The following is an 18,449-nucleotide window of genomic DNA, read 5'->3' as shown; positions in this document are numbered from 1 at the left end:
CCTTCACGGAAAAATCCAAACATGAAAACTGAAGAGTATTGAGAAGTCTGTGACATGTATATAATAATTCCTATGTCTATAATCAAGTACTGTACCATTGCTGATTTTGTGGTTTTTGATCAACTGTCCAGAGTTTTCTCTATTTCATTAGTCTTCTCAAATAGCTAGTTTTGAGGCTTATTAATACTTTCTATTATCTCTTGGTTTTCTATTTCAAATTTATTTGTACCAGCATTATTTATTCATCTTCCTGGAGATGTGTTCCGTTGTTCTTTTTCTAACTTCTTAAGTCAGATACTTACCTCATTAATTTTCATTTTAAAAATAGTGTAAATATTTAAGTCAAATACAGCCTTACCTACATTTCTACATCTCTTTTATTTACATTTTCATGTTCTCTTTGACCAATTGGCTTTTTATAAGTATGTTTAATTAAAAGCACTTTAGAAATTCCAAAGGCTTGATATTTAGATTATCTTTTTGTAATTCCTTTCTTGAGTTTCGGTCATAGAATAAGCTCTGAGTGGATACAATAGTCAACTAGTTACTAAGATACATCTTCTGACTCAGTACACACTTAAATTTTGCAAATACTCCATGAAAATTTGAGAAGTATGTGCTTAATTATACATGTATGTAAGATTGTATATGGTCATGACATAAATTTTGTTAATTGTGCTTATTTTTCCTAGTACCTCTCAAATGCCAGAGAAGTTGCAATGCACTAGCCAATCCAGCCTGCTCTACCTGTACCATGTCCAATTCATTGCAGGTGAAAGTTTTTGTAATTAAAATGATATGTCAAGGTCTATCATCTTATCTGTTACTAATGATGGAGCTACTTTTTGCTGTTTGGTGAATGAATGATGTTATACTGCCTTTCATAGAGTTCATTTCCTAAAACTTTTGTTACTACTTCTCTTAGGTCCCAGAAATAGACCTTAAGATGAGGATCCTTTATTGAAGAAACACAGAAGGTACCTGACTTGTATTGATATATATTCTATCATTCTTTTCTGAAACAGCAAAACAAAGAAATATATTAAATAATGTGCTATATTGTTGCTTTTGAGTGTCCAGTAATCCACTTTCCTTTCTTTTCCTGTTAATACCATACTGTTCCCTTGCAGAACCTTCCTTCCAAACATAAATGTTAAATACACATGTAATTCAGGTCTATCTATAATATTACCCCATCACCCTGGCCATAATGATTGGATCAGGGTGGCATAGAAATACAAATAAACTTGACCCAAGTCCTCTAGGGTGTTAGCAAAAGAAATGAGACTTTCTCTATTACTGATATCTGGGACATTTCTGAGCATACTTCCCTTTTGTGCCATAGTAAGAAAAAATGTGGCAAAACACAGAAAATCGAAACTGAGAGATGGAGAGAAGGTGAGTCCCTGTGATATCAGCTGTGTCCTGGATCCAGTCCTGGATCATTGTCTCCTTTACAAGGATGTGGCCAAAACATTCTATTTTTTAAATCTCATTTGTTTGAGTTGCTATATTTGAAAGTGAAGGTGGGAGATTACTGCTCTTAATAAGCTGAAACTTTTAATGTAATGAAACATAACTGAATGAAACCCAAAATAAAATCCAGAAGAAAATTGAATAATATACTTTAAATGAGTAAAAAATAAAAGCTATTAAAATATTATTCACCTAGATGAAGGTGAAACTGATGAAGGTGAAATCAAAATGTTTTTAGGGAACCAAAAAAAAGGGAAAATTTATAATGAGCATACCTGAATTAAAAGAAATGCTTAAGGGACTTATTGAGAAAAGGAAAATGATCTTAAACTTAAAGAGAGAAATACAGGAATGAATAAAAAGCAGAATAAAGGGGAATATGTAGATGACTCTAAATGAATTTTGACTTTGCAGAATAATAATAAAAAGTTCTTTATGATTTTAGTTAAATTTAACTACATGTCAAAAAATAGTGCAAATGTGGAATTTAAAGAATTCTACTTAAAGAATTTCAAAGTCTTTGTGTGTCTGAGAAATAATAAAAGTAATCATTTATATTTGGAGTGAGTAAGTCAAGATTTCACTTTGTAGTCTTTAGGGAAACTATTAAAGAATAGTATTAAAAATGTACAACTGACAAGCTAACAAAGAAGATTCAATATAAATTTTATTTTGTTTGTTCCAAATCAAAGCTAGACAAGAGAGAAAAAGAAACAGAATAGATTGTAAAAAAATTACAAGACAAACTTTAGCATGGTAGATTTAAATTCAAATATACCAGTAATTTTATTAAATATGCTGGACTAAATGCTCCAAGTAAAAATAAACAATTCATAGGCTTGTTGAGAAATGCAAAGCCAGTTATACAGCTCATGAGAACCACACTATAAAACAATAAAATAAAAAAAATTAGAGTAAAAAGATTAAATACAAACAAGCAAACCCTACACTACAGCCACCCCTCTTCAAAAAGATACAAATGTATAATAACAGATAAAATTGACTTCAAGACCAAAACTTTATATACTGTAATAATATAGACCAGTCTGTAAATTATGGACTTTCTCCTGTATTTTTAAATAAAATTTGACTGGAGCACAGATACAACAATACATTTTTAGGTACTGTGTATGGCTGCTTTTATGCTAAATGGCAGAGAAGGAACTTTGAACTGAAAAATGAAGCAGGAAACTCCATAAAATGCAGTTATGAAGCTTATTATGGGTGACATATAATATCCAATATCCCTGCCTCCCAACAACGATGTAAAAATCATAAGGAATGGGGTCCAATAAAAAATTACCAGACCTGCAAAGAAATAGGGAAATACTATCTATAACAAACCGCTAGGAGAAACAGATTTATAAGCAATAAAGATCATTTCCATAAAGGACAAAAATAAAAAATAATGACAATAACAAATGTTAGTGAAAATGTGGAGGAACTGGATCATTGGTACATTGCTGGTGGGGATATAAAAATAATATGTGTTAGGACTGTGGAATTAGTTGGCTGTTATGAGGTGCTATTTATGCATTGAAAAGGAAAAATGATAAACTCATATCAAACAATTTCCAAATTGAGAAACTGAAAATCGGAATGCTTTCACAGCAGGATTTTAAAGACCCTCATCTCCTGCACTGGATGGTCAACAGTCTTGAGCCCTAATTGCAAGAGTAGCAAAATTTGAGAGAAAAAAATTTCTACCTCAACAAATCTCCAACAGAAAATGTTGGCTTTGACAGGGAAGGACTGAGACTTTGAGACTTGAGATATTAAGATCTGGGTAGATAAATTGAAGAACATCAAACTCCAAAATTCTTTTTTACTCTGTGTGCCTGAAAAAGTGTTTTGCAAACTTTCTATATCTTGATTCAAATTTGTTTCCTTAATATATCAAATAATTGTGTTATAAAATCCCCTGATTGCAATTCATCAATAACTCATAATATTGACAATTTTGTTTTAATTAATTAAGGCAATGATACTGAGTACATACATGTTTGTAATTATATCTTTCTGGTGAATTGCTCTTTCCCTATTATTTACTAAATATCTATGTGCCAAAATTTTTATTTTTTAAAGCCTTATTTGTTACTAATGTGGCTCTACCAGCTTTCTGTTGATGATTATTTGTCTGTATATCTTCTTGCATCATTTTATTTTCAAGTATTCAATGCCTTTGTATTTTTAAGACTATATAGCTTGATTTAAATAATCAATTACTAATATTTAGTAATCCAGTTTGGTTTATTTACATTTATTTTATTATGATGTATATGGACTTACTGGCACTCTCTCCATTGCTTTCTGTTTGTCCTGGACTTTTCTATTATTATTTTCCTCCTGTTCTGACTTCTATTGATGACTAAGTTTTCTTCATTCCTTAGTTTTTTATAAGTATTTTGGAAGCTATCCATTTATAAATTACTCTTCTAGTATTAATATACCATGATAAATTATTATTATTATTACATTACAAATCATACATACCTTTTTATTTCCTAAATTAATCAGTATTTCCCCACTAGTCTTGAACATGCCCTAATTTACATGCTTTTAATTCAAATAGGTATCATTCTACTTTAATTACATTGTTTTTGAAATATTTTTTCTACATTTCTTCAACTTTTCTCAAAGTATGTGTGATAGCTTTGACCTAGAAAAATAAATATTATTTAGGTTGTTATAGCACATTGTAATATTAATGAACCAAAGATCAGTGATTCTTTGGGGAAGAAACCTACTTTTAACATCAGTACAACAAATAAGGGGAAGAATATGCATTTTCATCATCTTTTCTATCATAAATCAAACATGTCCTTGAAAAACAACTATTCAAAGACTCCTGGAATGTAACCTCACTGAAGTATGAACAAATCAAATGGAGGCATGCCATTGTATTTCAGTTATTTAGCACTTACTATCTTTCTATGACTATCTGCGGAACTGACATATAAAGACAAAATGCAGTGAATCCTCTTGAAATAAAAATCAGTATTGTTAAAACTTAAAGAACAAAAAAAAGTAACTTTTTGCTCTTCTCAGCAAGATTTGTCTAAGTAAAAAGAGAGCAGTGAATTATAAAGAATGTCTTTCTTAAAAATTAATAGCATATAAGCCATAAACTAGGAACTAGAAAAGCTATGAAATCAACCAGCATTGTTATTGTCACTTCTTTTCAATGCTAAGTGACATGAAGCTCCTCTATTCATCTATGCTGCACTGCAACACTGTTCCCTGCACATATATTCTGAATGGAATCACTTCTGTTCAAACATATCTGTCCTCCAAAATCTTACTCTTTTCATGAGAGTTTGATTTCTGCTTTCTGACTAAGTAATGGCAATAAAATGTTACCATTTTCACAAAACATTGTACCTTAGTACTTAGAGTTCCTTAAAGTTCCTGAATCCTAAATATTCTGAATCCTAAATCATCTAACACAACTTGAATATAATGGCCACGGGATAAATTGGTTGTTATAAATTGGATTGAATTGTTGGTAAAGAAAATTCTTGTGTATGTTAATAATTTGAGATAGCATGATAAGATGATCAGAGGGAACTTTTTTTTAACATGACAACATTTTAGTTGAAATAAAACATGGAAGTCATCAATTACTGTTTCTCCTTAACAAATATGAAAACCTTTGTGCTATGGAACTGTGGTATTATCTTATCACACACCAAAACCCAAATGCAATGGGCTAACAATAGGTTATCTGACATCTCTCTTTATTCAAGACAGTCTGAGTAAATCCAGAACTCCAGAATAATTATCTGTGCCTATGTCCACTCTAAACATGTCCCAATTTGGATGACAGATTAGATGGCCAGCTCAGTTAACAAATACTTACGGTTAATGACTCACAGGATTTAGATGGATCATCAATAGTGTAATTTAAATAAAGTTTATTGTTCCAAATATCATGAAGAATGGGCCAAAAAATACTTTCTCATATCTAAAGCTTTGACCAAGAATATGGCACCAAATATGACATATCTGGCTAATTTATGGATGAAGTTAGTGAAATCATACTTTGCTTATTATTTTAACAAAATAAGGCTTCCTTTCTAATAGAAATTACATATCTGAATCTTGTGATGAAATATTTGGGATATTTATTGCCACCACTTATGAATGACACAGTTATTGACAGTAGAGTATCTGTTGCTTATTAATTAGAAAACTAAACTCAAGTTGGAAATAAAGTCTACAATTTATGATATAGTTTCTGTGGTTTATGAAGCATATTATGTCTACTTACTTTATTTTGCTTAAGATCTGTAACACTGAGGTGTTCATGAACAATTTCTCCTTTATGGAAATTGAGTTGTTTACTTGTGACCCATTCATCACCATATATTTAATGAGCACCCACAATCTCAAATAGTGTAGGCTATGACAGACACTGATCAAAGAATTTATTTGCACTACAAATTCTGCACTCTGCAAATATTTATTTACTCTACAAATTCATTCTACATGCTACAAATATTTATTGACTGACTAAAATGTGTCAAAGAAGGTTCTACATGCTTAGAATACTTCAATGGGTAAAGCAGACAAAAGTTCCCTGTCCTGGAAAAGCTTGCACTTTATAAATAAGAAATTTTAAAATAGCAAGTAAGTTGTACATTATGTTGGAAAATAAATAAATAAAGCAATGTAAGAGAAACTGGGAATGCAAGAGAATTTGCAATTTTAAGCAAGCCTCGTTGAGAAGATACAGGTATTGTGAAAATGCATGTAATAGATTTCTCAATACCCTGCAGTTTTCGCGTTTGGGTTGTTCTGTGCGAGGAATTTTTAGTTACCCCAATGAAGGATGTTAAAAGAATAAAAGATTTGGGAGTATATGTCACCAATAATTGTGACACACTCTAACTCAATTCTGACATGACCTACCTGGAGATATAGTCAGATCCTGCAGGTTAAGAATTCATTCCTACAAGATTGCCCTCGGACCCCTTTCAGACACCAATCTCATGTCCAGGCCATTACCTGTGCTTCTGGCTATAAATCTGAGGTTCCTATGACCCTCCTCTTGGGTTCAATTAATTTGCTAGAGTGTCTCACAGAGCTCAAAAATACATTTTACTTACTAGGTCATCAGTTAATTATAAAAGGAAATGACTTAGGAACAGTCAGATGGAAAAGATGGACAGAGCAATTGTGTGAAGTGGGGCTCCAAGCTTTCATGCCCTCTCCCAGGGTGTGCCACTCTCTTGGCATCTCCACATGTTCACCTATATGGAAGTTCTCCAAATCCCATACTTTGGGTATTTTTATGGAGGCTGCAATATGTAGACAGGATTGATTAACTCATCACAATTGGTGGTCAGCATGACCTCTAACCTGTCTGCCCTCCCTAGAAGTCAGAGGTGGGGCTGAAACTGCCAGCTTAGTTGTCACGAGGTTAGTTCTTCCCTGACAACCATCCTTGAAAGCTTCCTAACAGTCACCTCTTTAATGAATTCAGATGGGCTTGAAAGGGGTTTTTTAAGAGTAACAGAAGACCTCCATTTCTCCTGTATTGCTCTGGAGCTGTCTTAGGAACTAAAGTAACAAACTGCATATAACAAATGACGCCCCTATGGCTCTTCAATAGGAAACTGGAAGGGTTTTAGGAGCTATGTGGCCAGAACCATGATGAAGACCAATCCTGTATTTCATATTACAAATCACATCATACGAGAATATGTTGGATTTCTCACCCTTCCCAGTTTTCTTGTTTGGGTTGTGAATAAGAATGTCAGTCTCCCAGATAAGGAATATAAAATGAGGAACAGGTTTCAAGGATGTTGTTCACAGAAAGTGGCCAAGAGAAAGTATAAAGATGAAAAAGTAAAAGCCTAGGTCAGCAAAGTGCTCCAAATTCCACTTCCATTCTCTTTCTCAGCTCTGACATCAGTTCCAGTGCTATATGCGTGAATTTGCGTTTAGCTTCCAATTTTACTTCACCCCATTTTTTTCCCCGTATTCTGTATCTTGATAGTCTATCCTGCCCAACTACAGCCTCCATCCCTGGTCCTCAGAAAATAAGTCCAGGTTAATTATCCAGGATGTAGCTTAAATGGTGACAGTGCAGACAGAGGACTCAGAGATAAGCTCAGCTGGTCCACCATGCCCAACCATCTTGAACTGAATCATGTCTCCATAACAGCGTGTAGAAAATACTGAAAGCCATGGACTGTGTATTTTCCTCAATGAGTGATAGATGAACAAAGGTAGAATGTGAGTATAAGATCTCTTCCCATTGGAGCTGGCTCAGCAGAACTTGTAGACACTTAGCGATGAGTGGCATACTTACCATTTAGAGCATACTGCCAGTCGTTTTTCTTGTCGAAGCAAAAATTGCACTGGGAAAATTTAAACAGGGAAGAAATAAGCCTTATTTAAGGCTATTAAGACAGAAGGGGAGAAAACTCCAGAAAGCAGTCTAAAATCAACTCAGCCAAAACAAAAGGCAAGAGTGCTTTAAAATGCCAGAGTGAACAGAAGATTATGGGCCATCTGTGTTTGCTGATCCTTGAAGGCCAGAACATTGGCTCACTCATTTTTGTGTTACTAACAGCAATGTTACTAACAGAAGGCCTTGAAACTATTCCCAAATTAGGAACACGGTAGGGATTCAATGAGTTGAATTAAATGGAATTGCAGTATAGGCCAGACAAAGATACAGTTACCCAAGACCCCATCATCCCAATGCCTTGTAACATTAAGTTTCTCACTCAGCACCAATCAGGTCAGACCATTATCTTGTACATTAAGCAGTGACTCCACAATCCAGATTCATACCATCCTGTGATGCCACCAGGCTCAGTGACAGCCTCCAGGGTCATGGTGACAGGACAGGAGAGAATGTGGGAAAGGCAGGATTTCACATGGACAGTTAAATACGTCACTTTCATTTACCTTCCTTTGACCAGACCCTACATCGTCCCAGCTGAACTTTTCTTGCCCTGAAAAAGGACTCTAATATTAAGCATCTTGAGACCAAGGCATATTTTAGAATTAAATCAATATTCAAACCTCTCCTGAGACTATGTTGGCCTATATTGTCCACATTAAAGCAGTGGTTCCCCAAATGAGAAACCATCCCCGTGAGATTCCCTGAGAAGTAAAATGAGTTTTGAGAACACTGCAGACTCTTTATTCCCTTAGGGATTTACCATGTACTTTTGCTTATTAAACTTTGAGAAGTTGTAGTTAAAAAAGGAAAAAAAAGCTTTGTAATTTTGTTTGAGGATTTTAATTAAAGCTTCCACAGGAAAACATAACTGTAGGCAATTTTAATTGGCAATTTAATAAATAGGGAATTGGGGAGAATTCAGTTCCATTTCCGCCTCCAGTACTTCCATGCTGTTCTTTAAAAAGTTTATAGATGTAATGCCAAGAAATTATTTCCCATTCATGAAGTTAACTAAAGACAATTGTTCATTCTTTGCAGTGAGCGCTGAGATTGATAAGAATAAGAGAAAGCAACAAACTAAAATCATTTTAATCAAAAAAGCAAGTTTTGTAATAGCTAATCTTACTTGCTCAAATATCTGTCTTTAAAAAAATGCTGTTTCTGATTGACTCCTAGTGATAGAGTAGTGAGATGTACTGGTAATTTTTTTGACCTTTAGTTTTGTCCTTTTCTTGAGGAACTTGTGTAGGGTAACCCTTGCTGAGATCTGATTCTCCCCACACCTCATATTCATCTAATAAAATTTGCATTTTCCTTGGAGAAGTCTCTTTCTGCCCCAGAAAGTATATTTATTTAGACAATTCCCTTAATTCTAGATTTTACTGATTCACAGAAGCATTTTTTAAATTTTGGCTCAAGTTTTTCCTTTTTTTTTAACAAAAAATTCTTTATAGGCGTATAAATCACATGCTACCAAATTTACTAGCTTTAAGTGTGCAATTCAATAACATTTACTAAATTTATAGAGTTTGCAACCATCACCACAATGTAATTTCAGAACGTTTCCATCATCCCAAAAAGAAACTTCTCGCTCATTCTTAGTCCTTCCTCATTCCCACTCCCATCAGGTAGCCATTAATCTACTTTTTGTCTCCACAGATTTACCTTTTCTGTACATTTCATATAAGTGGAATGATACAACATGTGGTCTGTTTTGTTCAAGTTCTTTACTGAATATAAGTTTTGTGTGTTTCATCCATGTCATAGCATGTGTGAGTACTTCACTCCTTTTCATTGATGATAGAATTCCATTGTATAGATGCACCACAATTTGTTCTATTCTCAATTGATAGCCATTTATATTGTTTCCACTTTAAAAATAATTTAGCTTTATTGAGCTATACTTGACAAATAAAATTATAAGACAATTGAAATGTACATTCTTGTCATAGTTAACATACATACATTATGTAGGTCTCCCCCATCTAGTTAAGTCATGCATCTGTGACCTCACATATTTATCTTCTTGTGTGTGTGTTTGAGAACAAGTATTATACAATATGGTGTTATCAGTTACAATCACCATGTTTATATTAGATCTTCAGAACTTCCTCATCTTATAGCTGAAAGTTTGCACTCTTTTACCAACCTCTCCCTATTTCCCCTACCCCCAGCCCCTGACAACTACTTTTCTATTCTCTGTTTCTGTGGGTTTGACATAAAAAAAAAAAAGATTTCACATAAGTGATATCACATAATATTTAGCTTTCTCTGTTTCCCTATGTGACTTATTTTATTTAGCATAATACTCTCAAGGTCCATTCATGTTATCTATCACAAATGGCGAGATTTCTTTCTTTCTCGTGGCTGAATAATATTCCATTGTGTGTGTATGTGTGTATCACTTATTTATCCAGTCATCTATTGATGGACACTTAGGTTGTTTCCATATCTTGACTACTGTGAATAATACCACAATGAATATAAAAGTGCAGATATCTCTTTAATATCCTGTTTTCTTTTTCTTTGGATATATATCCAGAAGTGGGGTTGCTGGATCATATGATAGTTCTATTTTTAGTTTTCTAAGAAACCTCTTCAAAACATTTTTTGCCTTCTAAAAGCAGTTTAACAATAAAAATAATAGTTAATAAATGACTTGCCAAATACTGTGATAAGAACACTGAATGCATTGTCATGTAAAGATCTTTGGTTTATTGTTAATACCTTTCTCTCTAACTTCAAACTCTGGTGATTGCACCAAATAAATGTTAAACATCATTAAATGTTCAGATTTTCCTCTCTTTTGACTTTTAGCATTTTTCTTGAGCCTACCCATCTCTAGACCTTATGAGTATCTATATAATTGATATGTAGATTCCAAATAAATAATTCCAGTCACTATCTTTCTTTTTTCAAACTCAAAAGCCACATAACCAATGGATAATAGGTATCTCTACTTGAATGTCTAACAGAAATTTCAAACATAATACGTCCAAAACTAAACTTCTCTGAACTTTGCCCCCAAATCTGTGACTCCTACAATCTTATCCATCTCAGTAAATAACAAAATCCTACTATTTACTCAGGCCCAAAACTTTGATGTCTTCCTAGATTCTACATTCATTCATTAGGCCATCCTGTTGGCTCTATTTTTAGAGTACAGTCACCACGCACCATTTTCAGTGCCACCACCTTGGCCCAAGCCATCATCATCTCTAGCTGAGATTATTACAGTTGTCTCCTCTCCTAGCCCATATCCCTTATTATGCCCTTGCCCCTCTTCAGAATATTCTCAACAAAAGGGTGAGGGTGACCTGCTGTATCAGATCATGTTACTTCTCTATTCAGAACCACCCAGTGCCTTTCCTGTGTCCTCTCTTACAACACTGGCCTCATAGTTATTATGAAGGCATGCTCTCCATCAGCACCTTTGTGCTTACCATTACTACTTACTACATTGTCATTCTTTTCACCAGATATTGGCAGAGCCCTCACCTTTTTCAGATTTTTAGTCAGATGCCATCTTTTTATTGCAGACTGCCATAACCATCTTAACTAAAATTGCAACTGCTCCTCCTTAACCCATTCTCTTTTCTTGCCTTCTTTGCTGTATTTTCTTCCACAGGATTTATCACCATCCAATGCACAGTATGTTTGGATTGTTTATCCTAATGATTGCACCCTCATTAGAATATAAACTCCAAGATGGTAGGAATTTTGTGAACTTTTTCCTTGCTGTTTTTTTGCATCTGTTTGTTGAGTAAATGAATGAAAGAACCACTGTGTATCTGAATTATTGATCTTTCTTCCCAGTGTGAATTCCCAAGTTGTGGTTCTCAACCAATCAAGATATTGTTTGAGGTTTTAACAGGTGATTTTTGCATCTCCATGGCTCAGCACTAGAGGATGACCATCCTCCCCAGTAGATCCAACCACTTTTTTTCTTGAGAATTCCTAATCTCTTATGCATACAGAATCTCTATACCACCAACATGCTTGCACATACAAATGCACATACATCATACATGCATGGGTACATACATATATGAGCACACATACACACTCTTGATAAATATTCTTTTTTATTGGGGTATAGCCTATTTACAATGTTGTGTTAATTTCCAGTGTACAGCATAGCGATTCAAATATGTATTCTTTTTCACATTCTTTTTCATTATAGGCTATTACAAGTTATTGAATATAATTCCCTGTGCTACAGTAGGACATTTCTGTTTATCTATTTTGATATAGGAGTTAGTATTTGCAAATCTTGAACTCCCAATTTATCCCTCCCCATCCCCTTTCCCCCCTGGTAACTGTAAGTTTGTTTTCTATGTGTGTGATTCTGTCCCTGTTTTGTAAATAAGTTCATTTGTGTCTTTTTTTAAGATTCCATGTATAAGTGATATCATATGGTATTTTTTTTTTTATTTCACATTCTGGCTTATTTCACTTAGTATGATGATCTCCAGGTCCATCCATGTTGCTGCAAATGGTATTATTTTATTCTTTTTTATGGCTGAGTAGTATTCCATTGTGTGTGTGTGTGTGTGTGTGTGTGTGTGTGTGTGTGTATACACAAACTACATCTTCTTTATCCGTTTATCTGTCAATGGACATTTAGATTGCTTCTATGTCTTGGTTATTGTAATTAGTGCTGCTATGAACATTGGGGTGCGTGTATTTTTTTGAATTAAGGTTTCCTCTGGATATATGCCCAGGAATTAGTTTGTTGGATCATATGATAAGTCTGTTTTTAGCTATGATATATATTCTAAGGACTTTTTACTTATGTAGGACATTTGTAAAGTTTCATTGAAAGCAAGGTTTATGTTGTAGTCCTGGCATTCTTGAAAAAACTCCAGTTTTTGCTTCTTTTTCCCCTCCATTTTGTCCAAATCATTTTCTTACTGAATTTATTATGAAAGTTCACCTGGTATTTAATACTTCCCTAGATGCTGAATCAATCATGGAACTAACAAGGCATATATCAATAACCTATGTTAATTTTCTGAAGTTAATTTATAACTCTCTGTTTCTGGTTCCATTTATCTTTGGAAGAAACATAAATCTTTATATATATAGTGCCATTTTACAGACTTTCAAATTAGTTTATTTAATGACATATGTTTTTACCAAATATAACTTCTCCCATTTTGAGTTTCCTTTTATGAACTTTTTAAAAATATAGTTCAGTGTTCCTGGGTCAGAGTTTGAACTGTGTACAGTTTTAAGCATAGTCTCTTATTTTCTCCTCATTTTGATCAATTCTAAATTTTCATGTATTCATTATCATAGTTTTTATTTTTGACAATAAAGATATTTCATCAGTTATACTGTTTGCAGCATTAGTCATTTTTGTTTTTTATCAGATTGGTTTTTTTGAATATTGATATTTCTTATGGTCACAATTAGTTTGTCAAATAATACTCATGGTGCATCATCAGAATTTAGTTGCAGTCCTACTGTGAAAACAAGATGTAATTATTTTCTTTCACCCTTTAATCAATTTTTGATAATTTCATGTGTAGTAATCACTACATGATTAATATAAATAAAGAACACATCTTAGTTTACCAATGAATGTACTCCTTAAACAGAACTCATGGGAACAATCAATTTTTACAGTTTCTCTTATAAAAAAGAAAATAATAATTGTAGTCATGGGTGAGAAAGCAAACAAAGCAGGAAGCATTTTATTACAATAAATACAAAAAATAATGGAACATAGCAAATATATTGTCTTCAAAAAACTTTTGTAAAATATTTTTTTTTAAATTCCAAGATTTAATTATCATAAACTGTAAGCATTAGCACATATTATCTTTCTCACATTTTGGTAAAAATAATGTAAATTTTGAATCATGACTTCTACTTTCAAAATATTCTTGTAAGAATGCACTGGCCACAACAATGTGAAACAATATAGATGACTCTCACATGCAAAATATCGAGCAAAAAAGTCAGACAGAGTAGAGTACATCTGTCGGGATCTAATTTTTATGAAGGTCAGTAATAGGCAAAACAAATCCATGGCCATAGAAGTCAAAATAGTAGTTACCACGGGTGGATGATATTGAATGGAAGAGAGCATAGGAGGAGGCCTTTGGGGTGGTAGTGTGGTCCACACCTTCATCTGGATTGTTGACATGTGAGCAAACCTGCAAAATATTCTTTACCCTGTTCAGTGCACTTTACATTCTTTACTGTATGCAAGTTATACATCTATTTAAAAAACAAAAGAAAGAAAAGTTGGATCACCATTTTAAAGGTTTTGCTCGTATACTCATACTTGTATGCAGAATTTTATTTAAGTTCAAACTGCCTATTTTATTTCAGAATTAAAGCTTTCTCACATTCATGTCACCATCTAAACATTCTAGTGACTACATGGAAAATTAAAGTTGCTGACATTGAGCAGCTAATCCAGATCAAGTGATAATTTTTTTTAGAATTTTTATTCCATGTTCTATAATACTGATGTGTTTATAATGTGCAATAAGAGTTTTGGCACCAAGAAGAAACTGTATGTTGAAAGGAGTCCAGAGTTATGAAGAATCAATTCAAGATATGTATATAATGAAATACTGTGTGGTTCTCTTAAAAGGCACATTAGAACAAATTTCAGGAGAGTGAACAGAGATAAATGGCACAAAGTGTAGACATTTCAACAAAAAGGGAAAGAAGTCTTAATTTGAGAGAAAAGGAGAAATTAGTTAAAATTTATGAAGCAGAGATCTAAAAGTTGGACCAGGCAAATGTACGGTTAGGTGAAAGAAAAATTAGAAGTAAGCATTTAGTGAAGATAACTTAATAGTTAATAATAATCTAATTAACGTTTCTTTCTAGTAACCCTCATTTTAATTGTGATACTTTGTATTTTGAGAGCACAAATTGAGAGTACAGTTGTTTCTTTCCACTCAAAATAAATATTTCTTTAAAGACAAAAACAGAAAACAAGAACTTTTTTCATTCTCATTACCTCTAGATGGCACTTGTGAACTGATAAAACCTGGATGGAGTAGGTTCCCCCAGACCCCCAGGTGTCACTTTGAAGGATACCTACCTATTCCCTTCACCTCCTCCATCTTCAGGGCCAGAGCTTAAAGCTCAATGCTGTGGAATGAAAGGCAGAGTTCTGGTAAGAAGACCTAGAATAAAACCTGTATCTCATAATTACTATGTGAGTTTGGCCAAGCTGATTCCACTTCTCTGAGTCTCATTTATTTTAAATCTGTGAAATGGAGAGAATGGTGGGGAATTCGGTAGATGACATATAGTCATGATTTCAGCGCTTTTCAAGCATTAGATTTCTATCCAAACGTAAAACATTGCCAGAGGGAGAGAGGATCATAGGAGGTAAAATACAGATTGATTTTAAGGTTAGTGGCTGTGGGAATAAATAAAATACATAGGAGGGATAAATTAGGGGGTTAGGGATTAACAGACAACATTACTATATATAACATAGATAAACAACAAGGACCTATTGTATAGCACAGGGAACTATATTCAATTTCTTGCAATAACATAATGGGAAAGAATCTGAAAAGAAAATATATGTATGTATGTATATGTATAACTGAATCATTTGGTTGTATACCTGAAATTAACACTGTAAATCAACTACACTTCAATAAAAAATTTATATATATATATATATATATATATATATATGTATATATATATATATATATATATATATGTATGTGAGAATTTGGGGGACTGACATAATCAAGGAAAGCACTAAATAGAAAACAAATAAAAATTACAGTTTGTGGTACATCCATGCTTCTCCCAGAGTTCTATACCCAGAATAATATCAACCTCCATGCAACCCAAATCAATCAGCACTGTACATCAATTGTCACTAAAATAAGAGATGTGCAGAAATAAAAGGCATTTTGTAATTTTGTAATTATGCTATGATTTAAATCATTTTTATGGAAAAATGAATCATGAACATATAGCATATTGTTTAAAAATTTTTCACATAATAATCAGTATTTCTACTAATCTAGTGAAATGAAATTTTAAAGACATCTGTAACCTTTGTCCAATATCGTACATTGTTAAAATATACTGACATCCCATTTTGTATATATTTTGGATGAATTTTGATGATTTCTGCATGTGTAAAATACGCTTGAAAACTTGTGCAAAACAAATGTCATTCTGTTTAACTTGACCACATTTTTCCTATAATTATTTTAATATATTTTAATTATATCTTGATAAATTAAAAATGGATGCTATTTACTTGTGTCAGCTCCTCCCTGTTTACGAAGTAAATTATTTAGACAGAGAGAAAATTAGAGTTGCTTGAGAAGAATTGTTTCTGACAAATCTATATTCACTGCTACTTAGTATCTGGGGCTCCAGGTGCTCCCAAGTTGATTTTTTTTATCAAAAATAATTTTTCTCAGAAGCATGAAAACTGACCAGCTGGTTTCTGATTCTCAGGTACTGTGGCACTTATGTTTATGAAAAGAGACTTTGCCAGATTTTCATCCTTTTGCATCAAGATACCATTCATTGATCTTTCACTAGTGTTTACACATAATATCTTTGAGATTTCATCATTTAATTTCCTAAATAGTCCCAGAAGTATTTGGCTAGAATATTCTAAGAAAAATTCCTGCATTTACTAAAGTATTTCTATTCCGGTTGTCCTCTATTTTACTTATGATTTCTGTCCATCCATTTATACTACATATGCAAAACCAAAAGCAAAGTTCAACTATCTGGGGAAAACTTGTCAGTTGGCTCAGATATCAAGTCATGGACCAATTCTATCCACAATAAACCCATTCCATAATGATATTATTATTACTATCCATAAATATCTGTTGGTTTTAAATGGATTGACTCACCAAAATAAAATGTAGGTAACACCTATGGCATTACCCTACAGTGTCTTTGTTTTTGATTTTTCTTCCTGATCCTTTAAAGTTAAATGTTTTGGAAATGCTAACTTGGACTTAAGGTTGTACTCGGGCCATTGCATTAACTCCTCCCCTGAGAGGTACAAGGGAAACCATAGTTCTAATAGCAGAAGTAAAGGCTTTGATGTACTTGGAGGTCTATCAAAGATTTACTGAATAGGGAAAATAGTTTTGGGGAGGCAAGCAGCCTTTTCCAGTTCTTCTGCAATCACCCAACACACACAGTATGTGTTTACCTGTAAGGCTGACTGTCTGCTACGTCTTTAGTCAGGATCCTTCAAGGAGTTTGAGCTACTGATGGTTCTCTAGACCCACCATTTTTATTTTCGTGTCTTGGTTCATGCTATTTGTCTCCGTTTAGTATGCTCCACTTCTTTTTTTCTGATTTACTATAAGTAAAAGAATGCTGAATATTTTCTCCCCATGCCTTAGTCCTAACTCTTGGGGAGAAAACATTTATAACTTCTGAGTTTAAAAAATTGAGGATGGCATTTCACTAGTATGTTGGACTACTAATTTTTAAAGGTCAACAATCATAAAGAAAAAAAATACCCTCTATTTTTGCTTTCTATTTTTGTAAGTAAGGCAAATGAGCAACCTGTAAAGCAACCTGTCTCCCTGGGGCACAAGAGTCATGACCTCCTCCTGCACATCATAGCATTTCTGTGCCTGCAACTGGGGTGTTAATCTTCTACAATCAAATGTTAAACCGAGTAACTTAACAGTGCACTGTAAGTAGGATGTCTCACTTCTACTTGAGTCCCAATTTCTATTGCAGTCTTTACCAAATACGTTTGCTGAGTGTTACATGAAACTTGCCAAGATACTGTATTTCTCCCTGGGCTATTGTTTCTCTTCTAAATAGTTTGCTTTATGGGGAATCCCCATATAAGGAGAAGCGAAGGAAGAAAGGGACTTAGGCATTCCTGAGTGACTAGCAAAAGATCAGCAAACTACTTTCAGAGTAATCCAGTGTTTTAGTCCATTTGGGCTACTGTAACAAATGGCCACAGACTGGGTCTCTTATAAATAACGGAATTCTGTTTCTCACAGTTCTGAAGGCTGGGAAGCACAAGATCAAGGTACAGGAAAATTTGGTGTTTGGTGAGAGCCTGCTTCGTAGACAGCCACCTTCTCCGTCCTTTTGCTGTGTCTTCACAAGTTGAAAGAGGCAAGGGAGTTTCCTCAAGCCTCTTTTATAAGGACGCTAATTCTATTCACGAGGTTTCTGCCCTTAGGACCTAATCACCTCCAAAGGCCCCACCTCTTACTACTGTCACATTGAGCATTAGGTTTTCAATTTGGAAATGACACAAACATTCAGACATAGCATCCAGTATCCCCTAAAGCAAATTTTCGGTTGTATATTACACTTCAGGGCTTTTTCTTAATCTATCACAGAGTGATTGCAGCAGAATCATATTTATTTGTAATACTGGAAGTGTTTATACTAAGTATGTTTAAAATAAAGCCTAAATAATACAATTTAAATTGTCTCCAAGGGTGTTTATGACTTGGCACCTACACAGTTTTAGTGTTTCATTGTCATTTTCTTATTTGTTTATTTTACTCGTTTACAAATAGATTTTTAAATCCACCCTTTTGTT

The sequence above is a fragment of the Camelus dromedarius genome, chromosome 6 (genome assembly GCF_036321535.1).
Source record: "Camelus dromedarius isolate mCamDro1 chromosome 6, mCamDro1.pat, whole genome shotgun sequence".
Taxonomy (NCBI): domain Eukaryota; kingdom Metazoa; phylum Chordata; class Mammalia; order Artiodactyla; family Camelidae; genus Camelus; species Camelus dromedarius.
This window is presented reverse-complemented; position numbering follows the sequence as displayed.